The sequence below is a fragment of the Macrobrachium rosenbergii genome, chromosome 23, assembly GCF_040412425.1.
Source record: "Macrobrachium rosenbergii isolate ZJJX-2024 chromosome 23, ASM4041242v1, whole genome shotgun sequence".
NCBI classification, from domain to species: Eukaryota; Metazoa; Arthropoda; class Malacostraca; order Decapoda; family Palaemonidae; genus Macrobrachium; species Macrobrachium rosenbergii.
The window spans coordinates 9,370,231-9,386,225 of record NC_089763.1 but is presented as its reverse complement, the minus strand read 5'-3'; the positions used below and the strand labels follow the sequence as shown (position 1 = coordinate 9,386,225).

At 53.7% G+C, this 15,995-nt stretch overlaps 1 protein-coding gene across 1 annotated transcript in view; it reads right to left on the bottom strand.

The window, feature by feature from the left end:
- The window catches only part of LOC136851002 (uncharacterized), a 146,680-nt gene extending 131,222 nt beyond the window's left edge, over positions 1–15,458 (bottom strand). The window contains exon 1 of the mRNA XM_067124976.1: positions 15,319–15,458. The gene's annotated coding sequence lies outside the window, so the exon portion shown is untranslated. The remainder of the gene's footprint in view (positions 1–15,318) is intronic.
- Between the last annotated feature and the right edge of the window lie 537 nt (positions 15,459–15,995).

Below are 15,995 nucleotides of genomic sequence, written 5' to 3'. Positions count from 1 at the left end.
TCCATTTGGCCGACAACAAACAAATGCACCGCCAGTGTCAGAAGCCCTAAAAGAGTTGAAAAAACCAGTTTCCAAGGTACTGCACTTGCCAGACAGGATAAGAACCGTTCGAAACAGACGTAGCCGTGTTCTGTCTTCTGAAGATCGCGTAAGGAAACCCCTTCTTGGATGGACTTCAGGGGAAAATTGCAGGTTAATTACAGCAGGCCGCAAAAAAAAAAAAACCGTTGAATTGTAAATAAGCAACCAAAATACTATAAGAAAATAACAATTTTTGAAAGTAAATTGTATTTTTCCTAACTATACAAACCCGAGGTCCTTTACATTAGGAGATACTTTCAGGCGTAGGCTGGAAAACGGCCGTTGAACTTCAACAAGGTGGTTAGGCAGTTACTGTCCGGGAGGAGGGGAGCACCGCCTGCCCGGATGTAAACATTCCAATTTGCCTTTCAGGCCCATGTACAGATTGAGGGGTGGCATGAGGTGGGCATAATTGTAAAGGACCTCGGGTTTGTATAGTTAGGAAAAATACAATTTACTTTCAAAAATTGTTATTTGTTCCGACACAATATACAAACCCTCGGTCCTTTACATTAGGAGACTTACTGATTGGAGGGAGGAATCTGAAAAAGTCTCTCTGAACTGACTGGAGTTCACCACCTTGTCTTCCCTTCCTGGTCGTAAGAGCAAGGAAGGGAAAAAATCGCCTCTGACAAAAGATCGGGTTGTAAGAAACGCAAGATCTATGTCAGACTTCTGGGACCCTTTGCATGAAAGAGGGAAACGTCAGTTCATGCGAAGTAGGCTAGGAAGAATTGATGTCGGATGACAATAAGGCAAATACAAGCATTGGGTTTGTCTCAAAGTCATTTACTCCTTCCTCCCTTGCAAGAGAAAGGAGTGGGGTTGCTTCAATAACCTGAAAGGGAATAGAATGGAAGCTCACGTTATGTGCTTACCTGCCTCGATCGCCGGTCCAGCTTGTAACGGGCACGCCCAGCTCCCTGCCCGTGGGAAGAGAGCCAGGATGGGGAGAAGGAAAAGAGGCCAGTCACTCAACAAACATCTCCCAATCCACTACCTGCTGTACAACATAAGCGAGATGCAACCTGTCCCTGTTAGGGGAGCTGGATAAGCTACACAACTTGTTGAGCAGCCACCACAGGACCCAAGGAAAAAGTGTCCAAGGACTTGTGTGCAACATCCCAGAGGTAGAAGGAAGTGAAGGTAGTCTGTCGGGACCACACACCTGCCTTCAGTACCTGTGGTACCGACATATTCTTCCAGAATGCGAGGGATGGACCAATGCTGCGGACCTCGTGAGCTCTCGGACGAAAGCGTACGGTGTCGTCTTCTCCTGCAGCAGAGTACGCTCTCCTTATTGTCTCACGAAGCCAAAAAGAGATGGTGTTCTTGGACACTTCTTTCTTGGTCGAGCCAGTGCTAACGAAGAGTCGTCGACACTCAGGCTGGAGGTGCCGAGTCTTCTTCAGATAGCGCCGCAGCACCCTAACAGGACACAGTAGCATCTCGTCTGGATCATTATCTACAAAAGTCCTCTAGGGAGGATCATGAAGGACTCGAACCGTGCATCAGGGACCGAAGGATTCTGAGTCTTCGCTACGAAATCCGGGATGAAATCGAGCATAACTGATCCCCATCCCCTTGAGTGTTTTACATCAAAGGAAAGTCCGTGAAGCTCGCCAACTCTCTTCGCCGACGCCAGGGCAAGCAAGAAAACGGTCTTGAGGGTCAGATCCCTGTCTGACGACTCTCTTAAAGGCTCGTAAGGTGCACGAGTCAGGCTCCTTAGAACGAGAGTCACATCCCACGCAGGGGGCCTGAGATCCCTGGGTGGGCAAGACCGTTCGAAGCTTCTCATGAGTAGAGAAATCTCGAAAAGAGGAAGAGATGTCTACTCCTTTCAGCCGCAAGACTAGGCCAAGTGCGGCGCGGTTTTTTCACTGCTGAAATGGAGAGAAGCTTCTCTCGGCGAAGGAAGACGAGGAAGTCCGCGACCTGCTGAACAGTAGCTCTGACCGGAGAGATACCCCTTCAACGACACCAACCACAGAAGACGGACCACTTTCCCTGGTATACCGCTGCGGAGGATCTTCTGAGGTATCCTGCCATCTCTGTTGCTGCGCGGCGCAAAAAGCCTCTCACTCGCAAGAGATGGTGGATAACCTCCAGCTGTGAAGACACTGGGAATGCACTGCCAGGTGGAACTGCTGTGCGTGAGGTTGACGCAGAAGGTTGGGCCAGGGGAATCTCTCGGTGCCTCGGAGAGGAGAGCTAGCAGGTCCGGGTACCAATTGGCCTGTGGCCATTTGGGTGCCACCAGAGTCATTCTGAGATTCGGGGTGATCATCACTCGGCTGATCACCCAGCGAATCAGACAGAATGGAGGAAAGGCGTATGTGTCGAGGTTGTCCCACGGGTGTTGGAATGTGTCCTCCGCAGCGGCCCATGGGTCCGCCACGACCGAACAGAAGACCTGAAGTTTTCTGTTGTGCCGGGTGGCGAACAGATCTATCACTGGACGCCCCCACAGGTCGAACAGCCTTTCCGCTACTTCCTGATGGAGGGACCATTCCATCCCTACCACCTGGCTCTGGCGGCTGAGCTTGTCCGCCATGACATTCCTCTTGCCTGGAATGTATCTGGCTGACAGCTCTACCGAGTGAGCTACTGCCCACTCGTGCACCTGCATTGCCAACTGATGAAGCTGATGGGACACCAGTCCCCCCTGCTTGTTGACATATGCCACTACCGTGGTATTGTCGCTCATCAATACCACGGAGTGTCCCATCACTCGATCCTGGAACTCCTGGAGAGCCAGGAAGGCCGCCTTGAGCTCCAGGATATTGATGTGAAGGTGCTTGTCGTCTCGGTGCCACACTCCCGAAGTCAGCAACTCCTCCAGGTGTGCGCCCCATCCCTCGGTCGATGCGTCCAAGAACAGAAGCATGTCCGGAGGGGGATTATGCAGGGATACTCCTATTAAGAGGTTCCTGTCGTCCAACCACCAGTGGAGGTCCTTTCTCACTTCCTCAGAAAGAGGAATGAGGAAGGACTGGGGTCTCGGGACTGGGACCAGAGCTCCTTTAGTCTCCACTGGAGAGACCACAGGTGAAGACGCCCGTGAGGAACTAGCTTTTCTAATGACGACAGGTGACCGATGACGACTTGCCATTGCCGAGCTTGTTGCTCCTGTCGAGACAGGAACAACTGTGCTGCCTCCTTGAACTTGCTGATACGAGAGTCCGAGGGAAAGACTTTTGCTGCCACCGTGTCTATCAGCATGCCCAGGTATTTTGTCCTCTGCTTGGGGTGAGATCTGACTTCTCCAGATTTACCACGATCCCTAGATCCTGGCAAAACTCGAGGAGACGATCCCTGTCCTGTAGCAACTGCGAGCGAGAGCTCGCCAGGACTAACCAGTCGTCGAGATACCTCAGAAGACGTATCCCGTGCGAGTGGGCCCAAGCTGACACGAGAGGGAACACTCGTGAACACCTGGGGAGCGGTCGAGAGCCCGAAACAAAGTGCCCTGAATTGGAAGACCGACTCCCCGAGGACGAAGCAAAGGTACTTGCGCGAGGACGGATGGATGGGTATCTGAAAATACGCATCCCTCAAGTCCACCGTAAGCATGAAGTCGTTCTCCCTGATGGAGGCCAGCACCGATCGTGCTGTTTCCATCGTGAACCGAGTCTGGCGAAGGAAACGGTTCAAAGGAGAGAGGTCTATGACTGGTCTCCATCCCCCTGATGCCTTCTCTACGAGAAAGATCCGGCTGTAAAAGCCTGGAGACTGGTCCGACACGACTTCTACAGCATTCTTGCTCAGCATGGCTTGCACTTCTTGCTGTAGTGCCATGTCCTTCAACGAACCTGAAAGATAAGTTTGGAGATGGACTGGAGTGTAGGTGAGGGGAGGCCGAGACTCGAAGGGTAAGAGATATCCCTCCCGAAGGACATCCACTATCCAGGTCTCGGCTCCGTGTCGCTGCCACGTTGCCCAATGGCTCGACAGGCACCCCCCACCTTTGGCAGCTTCTGGGGGAATGCCGCCCTAGCGTTTCCCTTCTTCTTCTTACCCTTGCCCCTCTACCGGATTGAAAGGGGCTGAAAAGGACGGGAGTAACCCCCTTTTCGAGGAAGAAGAACTGGGTGTTTCCTCGGGACCCCTTCGAAGACTGGAACTTCTTAGGGGCCAGGAAGAGCCAGCCTGGCCCGAAGACCTGGCTGCAGTGGAACGAGAAGACCGGAGGTCTTAACCACTGCCTGGTGGACAAGCCGGTCGTTCTCATCGGCACGGGCGTTTGTCCACCGCGGCATCCACCAACTCTCTAGGGAGAGAGAGGAGGAACCCAGCAACGGTCCATTCCGCAGAGCGATTGCCGACTGGGACCTACAGACTTGGCAAAGCGAGAGAGAACGCGTCTCTTCGGCTTTAACACCAAGTTTGCCCACAGGTTTGCAGTCTGGTGGGCAAGGTAGGAAATAGCCCTACCTCCAGACTGGCACAGTCTCCCAAAAGCAGAGTCCTCCCCAGGTACGATAGCGCCTGAGGAAAAAGCTACCTCGATACTACTGAAGGACCACAGATCGAGCCAGGAGACTGCCTGAAAGGCCGCCATGGCGGTGGCTTCCAGGGTTGCAGCTTCTTGTTGGGAGAGAGAAACATTCTCTGCCGACAATTGCTGGACGAAAGACCCGGATCCAGACGAGTCAGGTCGGGTCAACCTGTTTAGTCAGCAACGCTCCTTCCACTGGTGAGTAAAAACGCTTCTGACGAGGTAGAGGGGAGGAAGAAGCTTCTCCGAGCGGCTCGATCGAAGGAACTGTCTGCCCAGACACAAGACCGTTCACTTGATCGAGTACCCCTCGGCAAGCGTGGACCACGGCAGCCCCACCGAAGCCTTGGGTTCCTTCTTAGTCCCCAGAAGGATTCGAGGCGCGAAGGACAATCCACAGACGGCCGTGGTCCCTTCCCCGAGGTCATTGTGCGACGAATCAGCGCAATAACCTCCAAAAAGTCCTCTGTATTTCGGGGGTGTCCGCATCCTGGGGCAGAGGACCTTCAAGTCCTTCCAGGGTGCGGTCCTCCCGAACTACTCTCCCCGCAGGAGGGAGAACCTCGGCAGACCCCTGAGGATCTTCCTGAACTACACAGGCATAGGACCTGGTCGAGCCAAGGACCGAGCCAGGAACATACCCCCATGCAGTTGAACTCTGAGGGGAACACTCCCCAGAGTTCCTCCTCTCCGACTCACACCCTTTGGAGGAGACCAAGGAGCGGAGGGGACAGGCGAGGAAGATCGGCGCTCCCACTGCCCTTACTGGCAGAACCAGTAGAGGCAGCAGGCCGAGGGCGGTCACCAACCCGCGGTGATGACGGGGGCCTCAGGTCGAGGAGAACGTTTCAACCCAGGTGAAACGGTCTCCCGAGGAGAGCGGAGCGGCTCGAAAAGAGTCGAGCGAGCGCGACATTCGCCTCCCTGAGCCAGTAGGCGTGGGCGTGGCCTGGGACTGGGAGGAGTCGAGCAATAGCGGCTGGCTGGCGAGCTTGCACTGTCCTCAGACGCGCCCCAGACTTCTTCGAGGCCGAAGCCTCTCGGGAAGACTGAGCAGGGGACTTCTTCCCTGTTTCTCCATGCACTCGGCCCCTCGGGGCTGAAGCATTATCCCGGGAACCTGACCTGGCACTAGATGGAGTGCCAGCAGGAAGAGGAGGGGCACCTGCATGCCCCAGCCCTTTCTCTCGTCCCACGCCCTGATCTGAACGGCGAGAAGTGTCCACCGTAACAGACTGGGGTATCCTGGTCTCCTTGGAGACCCGGTACTGGAGCAACTTCGCGAACGAGAGTCCGACGCGGTCTCGCTGGCCTTAGAAGCAGGAGGTTTCTTAGGCGCAGCGGGGAGAGTGCCGACCTTGGTCTGCACACCCTTGGCTCCCGCTGCCCCTGGCCCGGAGGCCGGAACAGCGGTTCCCTGATCCGAAGATCGGGAAGAACCAACGAGAGAACCCACTGCCTTCTGTGTGGAAGGAGGCAGACCCTTAGAAATCTCAGTACGAGGTTTCTTAGGGGGGGGAGAGACAGACTTCTTCTTCTTCGGCCGCGAAGCCTTGGAAGAAGAAGAGGAAGAAGCAGCAGACGACGACGACGACACCTTCCTAGACCTCTTCTTCTTCTTCACCATCTGCTTCAGGAAAGCAGTCAGATCACCAATCCAGGAAAGCGAGGACGCGGACTCAGGAACAGCAGGAACAGGAACAGCGGGAGGGGCCACAACAGCAGAAGGTGCAACCCGGGCAGAGACGGCGGAGCTCGGACCAGCAATTGCCTGGGCAGAGAGCAGCGTGTCGGCCAGGAAAAGGGGGGGGGCCAGGGGATGCAAGCGCCGCCCCTCCCGCGTGTAGATCTGGTACGGGCCGTGCCAAGGTCGCTGGGAAGGGAACTGAGGCAGACGAAGGGCCGGGCTGGAGAGACAGACGAGGAACTGTATCCAAGGCCAGGCCATGTTCAGCAACGGGGGCAGCAACAGTCACATATGGATGCGATGGCGTCACCATGTAGGAGGGGCCAGTGTGCGAGAATGGTGCCAGAAAGCCAGGTGGCAGAGGGACAGCGTGCTGGCCCGCGGATGACGCTGATACCTGGGTGTCCAGATGCGAAGCAACTGAAATCAGCATCTGGACAAACCGAGAAGGTGACAGTCGTGGTAGTGGCTGTTGCTGCCGTGTGGGTCGTGACTGGAGGGGGCCATGGGAGCCAAACCTTCCAGAGCCGAGCCAGGTAGGCCCAGGTGCAGCCAGGGTGAGCTTGGTATCATCGTCTGGCTATCGAGCCCGGTACCTGAAGCAAAAGTCGGGTTAATAGAAGAAGCCTCCACCGCTCCGAAGGAAAACTCCCCTCCGGAACGGGAAGAGACTTCGAGATGAAGTCGCGGTCCAACTCTCCCGGTGCCCTTCCACAAACGAAGAAACGTAAGAGGAAGGGGAGGAGGAATCCTCACCGAGGGGGAGAGGGAGCAAGAAGAGGAAGTTCGCTGGGGGTAGAAAGAAAAGAACCCGAAACATCGGCCACCATCGGGTCGTCGGGGGCGTATTTCCCTCGGACGACTCCTTGGTAGGCTTACGACGGTAAGATCTCCTCCCTTCGAACTTGCCCCATTGCTCGGAGGACCACAAACAACACTCATCACAAGTAGAGTCGCGTGAACACATCCGCCCCCTGCAAGATGTGCAGAGAGCGTGTGGGTCCACATCGACCCTAGATCTAAAAGAATTACACTTTTTTCCTCCCACCCCAGGACACACACGCTGGGGATGGGAGGATTTAGATGATTTATCCATGACAACAAAGAAAAATAACAATTTTTGAAAGTAAATTGTATTTTTCCTAACTATACAAACCCGAGGTCCTTTACATTAGGAGATACTTTCAGGCGTAGGCTGGAAAACGGCCGTTGAACTTCAACAAGGTGGTTAGGCAGTTACTGTCCGGGGAGGCGGGAGCACCGCCTGCCCGGATGTAAACATTCCAATTTGCCTTTTTGGCCCATGTACAGATTGAGGGGTGGCATGAGGTGGGCATAAATGTAAAGGACCTCGGGTTTGTATAGTTAGGAAAAATACAATTTACTTTCAAAAATTGTTATTTGTTCCGACACAATATACAAACCCTCGGTCCTTTACATTAGGAGACTTACTGATTGGAGGGAGGAATCTGAAAAAGTCTCTCTGAACTGACTGGAGTTCACCACCTTGTCTTCCCTTCCTGGTCGTAAGAGCGAGGAAGGGAAAAATCACCTCTGACAAAAGATCGGGTTGTAAGAAACGCAAGATCTATGTCAGACTTCTGGGACCCTTTGCATGAAAGAGGGAAACGTCAGTTCATGCGAAGTAGGCTAGGAAGAATTGACGTCGGATGACAATAAGGCAAATACAAGCATTGGGTTTGTCTCAAAGTCATTTACTCTTTCCTCCCTTGCAAGAGAAAGGAGTGGGGTTGCTTCTATAACCTGAAAAGGAATAGAACGGAAGCTCACGTTATGTGCTTACCTGCCTCGATCGCCCGTTCCAGCTTGTAACGGCACGTCCGCTCCTGCCCGTGGGAAGAGAGCCAGGATGGGGAGAAGGAAAAGAGGCCAGTCACTCAACAAACATCTCCCCAATCCTTACCGTACAACATAGGCGAGATGCAACCTGTCCCGTTAGGGAGCTGGATAAGCTACACAACTTGTTGAGCAGCCACCACAAGACCCAAGGAAAAAGTGTCCAAGGACTTGTGTGCAACATCCCGGAGGTAGAAGGAAGTGAAGGTAGTCTGTTGGGACCACACACCTGCCTTCAGTACCTGTGGTACCGACATATTCTTTCGAATGCGAGGGATGGACCAATGCTGCGGACCTCGTGAGCTCTCGGACTGAAAGCGTACGGTGTCGTCTTCTCCTGCAGCAGATACGCTCTCCTTATTGTCTCACGAAGCCAAAAAGAGATGGTGTTCTTGGACACTTCTTTCTTGGTCGAGCCAGTGCTAACGAAGAGTCGTCGACACTCAGGCTGGAGGTGCCGAGTCTTCTTCAGATAGCGCCGCAGCACCCTAACAGGACACAGTAGCATCTCGTCTGGATCATTATCTACGAAGTCCTCTAGGGAGGGGATCGTGAAGGACTCGAACCGTGCATCAGGGACCGAAGGATTCTGAGTCTTCGCTATGAAATCCGGGATGAAATCGAGCGTAACTGATCCCCATCCCCTTGAGTGTTTTACATCAAAGGAAAGTCCGTGAAGTTCGCCAACTCTCTTCGCCGACGCCAGGGCAAGCAAGAAAACGGTCTTGAGGGTCAGATCCCTGTCCGACGACTCTCTTAAAGGCTCGTAAGGTGCATGAGTCAGGCTCCTTAGAACGAGAGTCACATCCCACGCAGGGGCCTGAGATCCCTGGGTGGGCAAGACCGTGAAGAAGCTTCTCATGAGTAGAGAAATCTCGAAAGAGGAAGAGATCAAAGGCTACCCTTTCAGCCGCAAGACTAGGCTGAGTGCGGCGCCGGTAGCCCTTTACTGCTGAAATGGAGAGAAGCTTCTCTCGGCGAAGGAAGGCGAGGAAGTCCGTGACCTGCTGAACAGTAGCTCTGACCGGAGAGAGACCCCTTCGACAACGACACCAACCACAGAAGACGGACCACTTTCCCTGGTATAGTGCTGCAGAGGATCTTCTGAGGTATCCTGCCATCTCTGTTGCTGATGCGCGAAAAGCCTCTCGCTCGCAAGAGATGGTGGATAACCTCCAGCCGTGAAGACACAGGGAATGCACTGCCAGGTGGAACCGCTGTAGCGTGAGGTTGACGCAGAAGGTTGGGCCAGGGGAATCTCTCGGTGCCTCAGAGAGGAGAGCTAGCAGGTCCGGGTACCCATTGGCCTGTGGCCATTTGGGTGCCACCAGAGTCATTCTGAGATTCGGGGTGATCATCACTCGGCTGATCACCCGGCGAATCAGACAGAATGGAGGAAAGGCGCAGTTCGTGTCGAGGTTGTCCCACGGGTGTTGGAATGCGTCCTCAGCAGCGGCCCATGGGTCGGCACGACCGAACAGAAGACCTGAAGTTTTCTGTTGTGCAGGGTGTATGAACAGATCTATCACTGGACGCCCCCACAGGTCGAACAGCCTTTCCGCTACTTCCTGATGGAGGGACCATTCCATCCCTACCACCTGGCTCTGGCGGCTGAGCTTGTCCGCCACTACATTTCTCTTGCCTGGAATGTATCTGGCTGACAGCTCTACCGAGTGAGCTACTGCCCACTCGTGCACCTGCATTGCCAACTGATGAAGCTGATGGGACACCAGTCCCCTGCTTGTTGACATATGCCACCACTACCGTGGTATTGTATCCACGCCGCTCATCAATACCACGGAGTGTCCCATCACTCGATCCGGAACTCCTGGAGAGCCAGGAAGGCCGCCTTGAGCTCCAGGATATTGATGTGAAGGTGCTTGTCGTCTCGGTGCCACACTCCCGAAGTCAGCAACTCCTCCAGGTGTGCGCCCCATCCCTCGGTCGATGCGTCCGAGAACAGAAGCATGTCCGGAGGGGGAGTATGCAGGGATACTCCTATTAAGAGGTTCCTGTCGTCCAACCACCAGTGGAGGTCCTTTCTCACTTCCTCGAAAAAGAGGAATGAGGAAGGACTGGGGTCTCGGGACTGGGACCAGAGCTCCTTTAGTCTCCACTGGAGAGACTGCAAGTGAAGACGCCCGTGAGGAACTAGCTTTTCTAATGACGACAGGTGACCGATGACGACTTGCCATTGCCGAGCTTGTTGCTCCTGTCGAGACAGGAACAACTGTGCTGCCTCCTTGAACTTGCTGATACGAGAGTCCGAGGGAAAGACTTTGCTGCCACCATGTCTATCAGAATGCCCAGGTATTTTATCCTCTGCTTGGGGGTGAGATCTGACTTCTCCAGATTTACCACGATCCCTAGATCCTGGCAAAACTCGAGGAGGCGATCCCTGTCCTGTAGCAACTGCAAGAAAGAGCTCGCCAGGACTAGCCAGTCGTCGAGATACCTCAGAAGACGTATCCCGTGCACAAGTGGGCCCAAGCTGACACGAGAGAGAACACTCTCATGAACACCTGGGGAGCGGTCGAGAGCCAGAAACAAAGTGCTCTGAATTGGAAGATCGACTCCCGAGGACAAAGCGGAGGTACTTGCAGGCGAGGACAGATGGATGGGTATTTGAAAATACGCATCCTTCAAGTCCACCGTAAGCATGAAGTCGTTCTCTTTGATGGAGGCCAGCACCGATCGTGCTGTTTCCATCGTGAACTGAGTCTGGCGAAGGAAACGGTTCAAAGGGAGAGGTCTATGACTGGTCTCCATCCCCTGATGTTCCTTCTCTACGAGAAAGATCCGGCTGTAAAAGCCTGGAGACTGGTCCGACACGACTTCTACAGCATTCTTGCTCAGCATGGCTTGCACTTCTTGCTGTAGTGCCATGTCCTTCAACGAACCTGAAAGATAAGTTTGGAGATGGACCGGAGTGTAGGTGAGGGGAGGCCGAGACTGGAAGGGTAGGAGATATCCCTCCCGAAGGACATCAACTATCCAGGTCTCGGCTCCATGTCGCTGCCACGTTGCCCAATGGCTCGACAGGCACCCCACCTTTGGCAGCTTCTGAGGGGAATTTTGCAGAAAGCGTTTCCCCTTCTTCTTCTTACCCTTGCCCCTCTACCGGATTGGAAAGGGGCTGAAAAGGACGGAGTAACCCCCTTTTCGAGGAAGAAGAAGGCTGGGTGTTTTCTCGGGACCCCTCGAAGACTGGGACTTCTTAGGGGCCAAGGAAGAGCCAGCCTGGCCCGAAGACCTGGCTGCAGTGGAACGAAGAAGACCCGGAGGTCTTAACCACTGCCTGGTGGACAAGCCGGTCGTTCTCATCGCACGGCGTTTGTCTACCGCGGCATCCACCAACTCTCTAGGGAAGAGAGGAGGAACCCAGCAACGGTCCATTCCGCAGAGCGATTGCCGACTGGGACCTACAGACTTGGCAAAGCGAGAGAGAACGGCGTCTCTTCGCTTTAACACCAAGTTTGCCCACAGGTTTGCAGTCTGGTGGGCAAGGTAGGAAATAGCCCTACCTCCAGACTGGCACAGTCTCCCAAAAGCAGAGTCCTCCCCAGGCATGACGATAGCGCCTGAGGAAGCAGCTACCTTCGATACTGTGAAGGACCACAGATCGAGCCAGGAGACTGCCTGAAAGGCCGCCATGGCGGTGGCTTCCAGGGTTGCAGCTTCTTGTTGGGGAGAGAAACATTCTCTGCCGACAATTGCTGCAACAAAAAGACCCGGATCCAGACGAGTCAGGTCCGGGTCAACCTGTTTAGTCAGCAACGCTCCTTCTATTGGAGAGTAAAAACGCTTCTGACGAGGTAGAGGGGGAGGAAGAAGCTTTCTCTGAGCGGCTCGATCGAAGGAACTGTCTTGCCCAGACACAAGACCGTTCACCTGATCGAGTACCCCCTCGGCAAGCGTGGACCACGGCAGCCCCACAAAAAAGCCTTGGGTTCCTTCTTAGGACCCCAGAAGGATTCGAGGCGCGAAGGACAATCCACAGACGGCCGTGGTCCCTTCCCCGAGGTCATTGTGCTGACAATCAGCGCGATAACCTCCAAAAAAGTCCTCTGTATTTCGGGGTGTCCGCATCCTGGGGCAGAGGACCTTCAAGTCCTTCCAGGGTGCGGTCCTCCCGAACTACTCTCCCCGCAGGGAGGGAGAACCTCGGCAGACCCCTGAGGATCTTCCTGAACTACACGGGCATAGGACCTGGTCGAGCCAAGGACCGAGCCAGGAACATACCCCATGCAGTTGAACTCTGAGGGGAACACTCCCAGAGTTCCTCCTCTCCGACTCACGCCCTTTGGAGGAGACCGAAGGAGCGGAGGGGACAGGCATGAGGGAAGATCGGGCGCTCCCACTGCCTTTACTGGCAGAACCAGTAGAGGCAGCAGGCCGAGGGCGGTCACCAACCCAGCGGTGATGACGGGCCCTCAGGTCGAGGAGAACGTTTCAACCCAGGTGAAACGGTCTCCCAAGGAGAGCGGAGCGGCTCTCGAGAGCCAAGCTGGGGCGTATTTCGCAGCCCCTGAGCCAGTCTGGGCGTGGGCGTGGCCTGGGACTGGGAGGAGTCGAAATGCGAGGCTGGCTGGGCGAGCTTGCACTGTCCTCAGACGCGCCCCAGACTTCTTCGAGGCCGAAGCCTCTCGGGAAGACTGAGCAGGGGACTTCTTCCCTGTTTCTCCATGCACTCGGCCCCTCGAGGGCTGAAGCATTATCCTGGAACCTGACCTGGCACTGGATGGAGTGCCAGCAGGAAGAGAAGGGCACCTGCATGCCCGGCTCTTTTCTCATCCCACGCCCTGGTCTGTACGGCGAGAAGTGTCCACCGTAACAGACTGGGGTATCCTGGTCTCCTTGGAGACCCGGGTACTCGGAGCAACTCGCGAACGAGAGTCCGACGCGGTCTCGCTGGCCTTAGAAGCAGGAGGTTTCTTAGGCGCAGCGGGGAGAGTGCCGACCTTGGTCTGCACACCCTTGGCTCCCGCTGCCCCTGGCCCGGAGGCCGGAACAGCGGTTCCCTGATCCGAAGATCGGGAAGAACCAACGAGAGAACCCACTGCCTTCTGTGTGGAAGGAGGCAGACCCTTAGAAATCTCAGCACTGAGGTTTCTTAGGGGAGAGACAGACTTCTTCTTCTTGACCGAAGCCTTGGAAGAAGAAGAGGAAGAAGCAGCAGATGACAACGACGATGAAGCGAAGATGAAGACGGCGACGACACCTTCCTAGACCTCTTCTTCTTCTTCTTCTTCTTCACCATCTGCTTCAGGAAAGCAGTCAGATCACCAATCCAGGAAAGCGAAGACGCGGACTCAGGAACAGCAGGAACAGGAACAGCGGGAGGGGCCACAACAGCAGAAGGTGCAACCCGGGCAGAGACGGCGGAGCTCGGACCAGCAATTGCCTGGGCTGGGCAGCGCAGCGTGTCGGCCAGGAACCAGCTAAGTGGGCGGGGCCAGGGATGCAAGCGCCGCCCCTCCCGCTGTGCAGATCTGGTACGGGCTGCGCCAAGGTCGCTGGGCTGGAAAGGAACTGAGGCAGACGAAGGGCCGGGCTGGAGAGACAGACGAGGAACCGTGATCCAAGGCCAGGCCATGTTCAGCAACGGGGCAGCAACAGTCACATACGGGTGCGATGGCGTCACCATGCAGGAGGGGCCAGTCGCGAGAATGGTGCCAGAAAGCCAGGTGGCAGGGGAACAGCGTGCTGGGCCCAGGATGACACCGATACCTGGGTGTCCAGATGCGAAGCAACTGAAATCAGCATCTGGACAAACCAAGAAGGTGACAGTCGTGGTATTGGCTGTTGCTGCCGTGTGGGTCGTGACTGGAGGGGGCCATGGGGCCAAACCTTCCAGAGCCGAGCCAGGTAGGCCCAGGTGCAGCCAGGGTGAGCTTGGTATCATCGTCTGGCTATCGGAAGCCCGAAAAATAAAAACCTGAAGCAAAAGTCGGGTTAATAGAAGAAGCCTCCACTCGCTCCGGGGAAAAATAAAGTTCTCCGAGGAGGAAGAGACTTCGAGATGAAGCCGCGGTCCAACTCTCCCCGTGCCCTTCCACAAACGAAGAAATGTAAGAGGAAGGGGAGGGGGAATCCTCACCGAGGGAGAGGGGAGCAAGAAGAGGAAGTTTGCTGGGAGGTAGAAACGAACAAAAACATCGGCCACCAACGGGTCGTCGGGGCGTATTTCCCTCGGACGACTCCTTGGTAGGCTTACGATGGTAAGATCTCCTCCCTTCGAACTTGCCCCATTGCTCGGAGGACCACAAACAACACTCATTACAAGTAGAAGTCGCGTGAACACACCCGCCCCTGCAAGATGTGCAGAGAGCGCGTGTGGTCCACATCGACTCTAGATCTAAAAGAATTACACTTTTTTCCTCCCACCCCAGGACACACATGCTGGGGATGGGAGGATTTAGATGATTTATCCATAACACAAAAAAGAAAAAGGAAAATTCCCATGAAGAATGATGAAGAGAAAAGATGCAGTCAGGCAGAGAGCGAAGAACAACGTCTGTGCGCTACGACGGCCGAAAGCAAATTGGAATGTTTACATCTGGGCAGGCGGTGCTCCCGCCTCCCGGATGGTAACTGCCTAACCACCTTGTTGAAGTTCAACGGCCGTTTTCCAGCCTACGCCTGAAAGTATCTCCTAATGTAAAGGACCTCGGGTTTGTATATTGTGTCGGAACAACTGCCATTTCTCGCTAAATACCGGCAGTGTCTCTATTACTTAGAAATACCAGATTAATCAGAGATCGAAAACTTTGCTAGAATACTGCGTCCTAGCCTAACCTTACAAGACCTGGTTAGGGCGTTGTTCTCTACCATCTTGCTATCGACTCTCTCCTAACAACTGTTTCATAGTGCAACAGCGAGGTTTTCCTCCTGATACACCTTTCGGTAATTCTTTACAAAAGGTCCGCATCAATATTTGGTGTTTGACCTTACTAAAATAATACAAAAACCCCTTAATATGTACAGTAACTCAACACAACCACCTAACCTAACTGCGACCCGCCACCCTTAAGGGCACAACCCAACACATCAAACAAACACCAAATATTGGTGCGGACCTTTTGTAAAGAATTACGCACCTTTCTAAGCTCAATTTCCTTCTCAGCGATGAACGACCTCATATGTCACAGTGTTTGTCATTTGGCCAAAATTAAATAATTTATTCTATTACCTTTTTTCGTGGTTCGCAATACTTCGGATATACATATTAGTAGTAGTAGTAGGTGGGAATGGGCTATGCATGCCTTTGGCTTTGAAACGGCTCCCTTGCTCGTTTCATTCCTCCTTTGTTTGTGTTAAGGTTTTTTGTCTCTGCAAAGCCACAATTCTTTTATAAATTCTTTCCTGTTTTCAGTTTCCCCTTTCAGCAGATCTGTAAATAAAAGTATATTAGCTATCAATCCATCCTTATTTCCCTGATATGGCTGTTGCACAAAACTATGTTTCTAATCTCATTATATGCTGGACAGTAGAGTAAGAAATGTTCCATGTTTTCATTTTTTTCCGAACAGCACAAACATTTTGTGCCTTCCCCTTTTAGCCTTTCCTATCGTTTAATTCTAGTGTGCCTGGTCTAGCCCTACTGATCAGCATTTTTTTTTTCGGTGTTATCATAACAGATTTCTTCTCTTATGTTTTCTTTATATTTTGTGTAGATTCTTAATTTTGTCTTGTCATTCATTTCTCTCTCCCATGCTATTTTGTCCCAGTTATTTATTATTTCTTTTAGCTGCATACCTTTAAGCGATTCAATTTTACTCAAGTTTAATTCTCTCATATACTCTTTCACTTGCAGATTCCAAGGGGTTTTCTTGCTTTCGTATTGATCCATGGTCATCTCGTATAGGA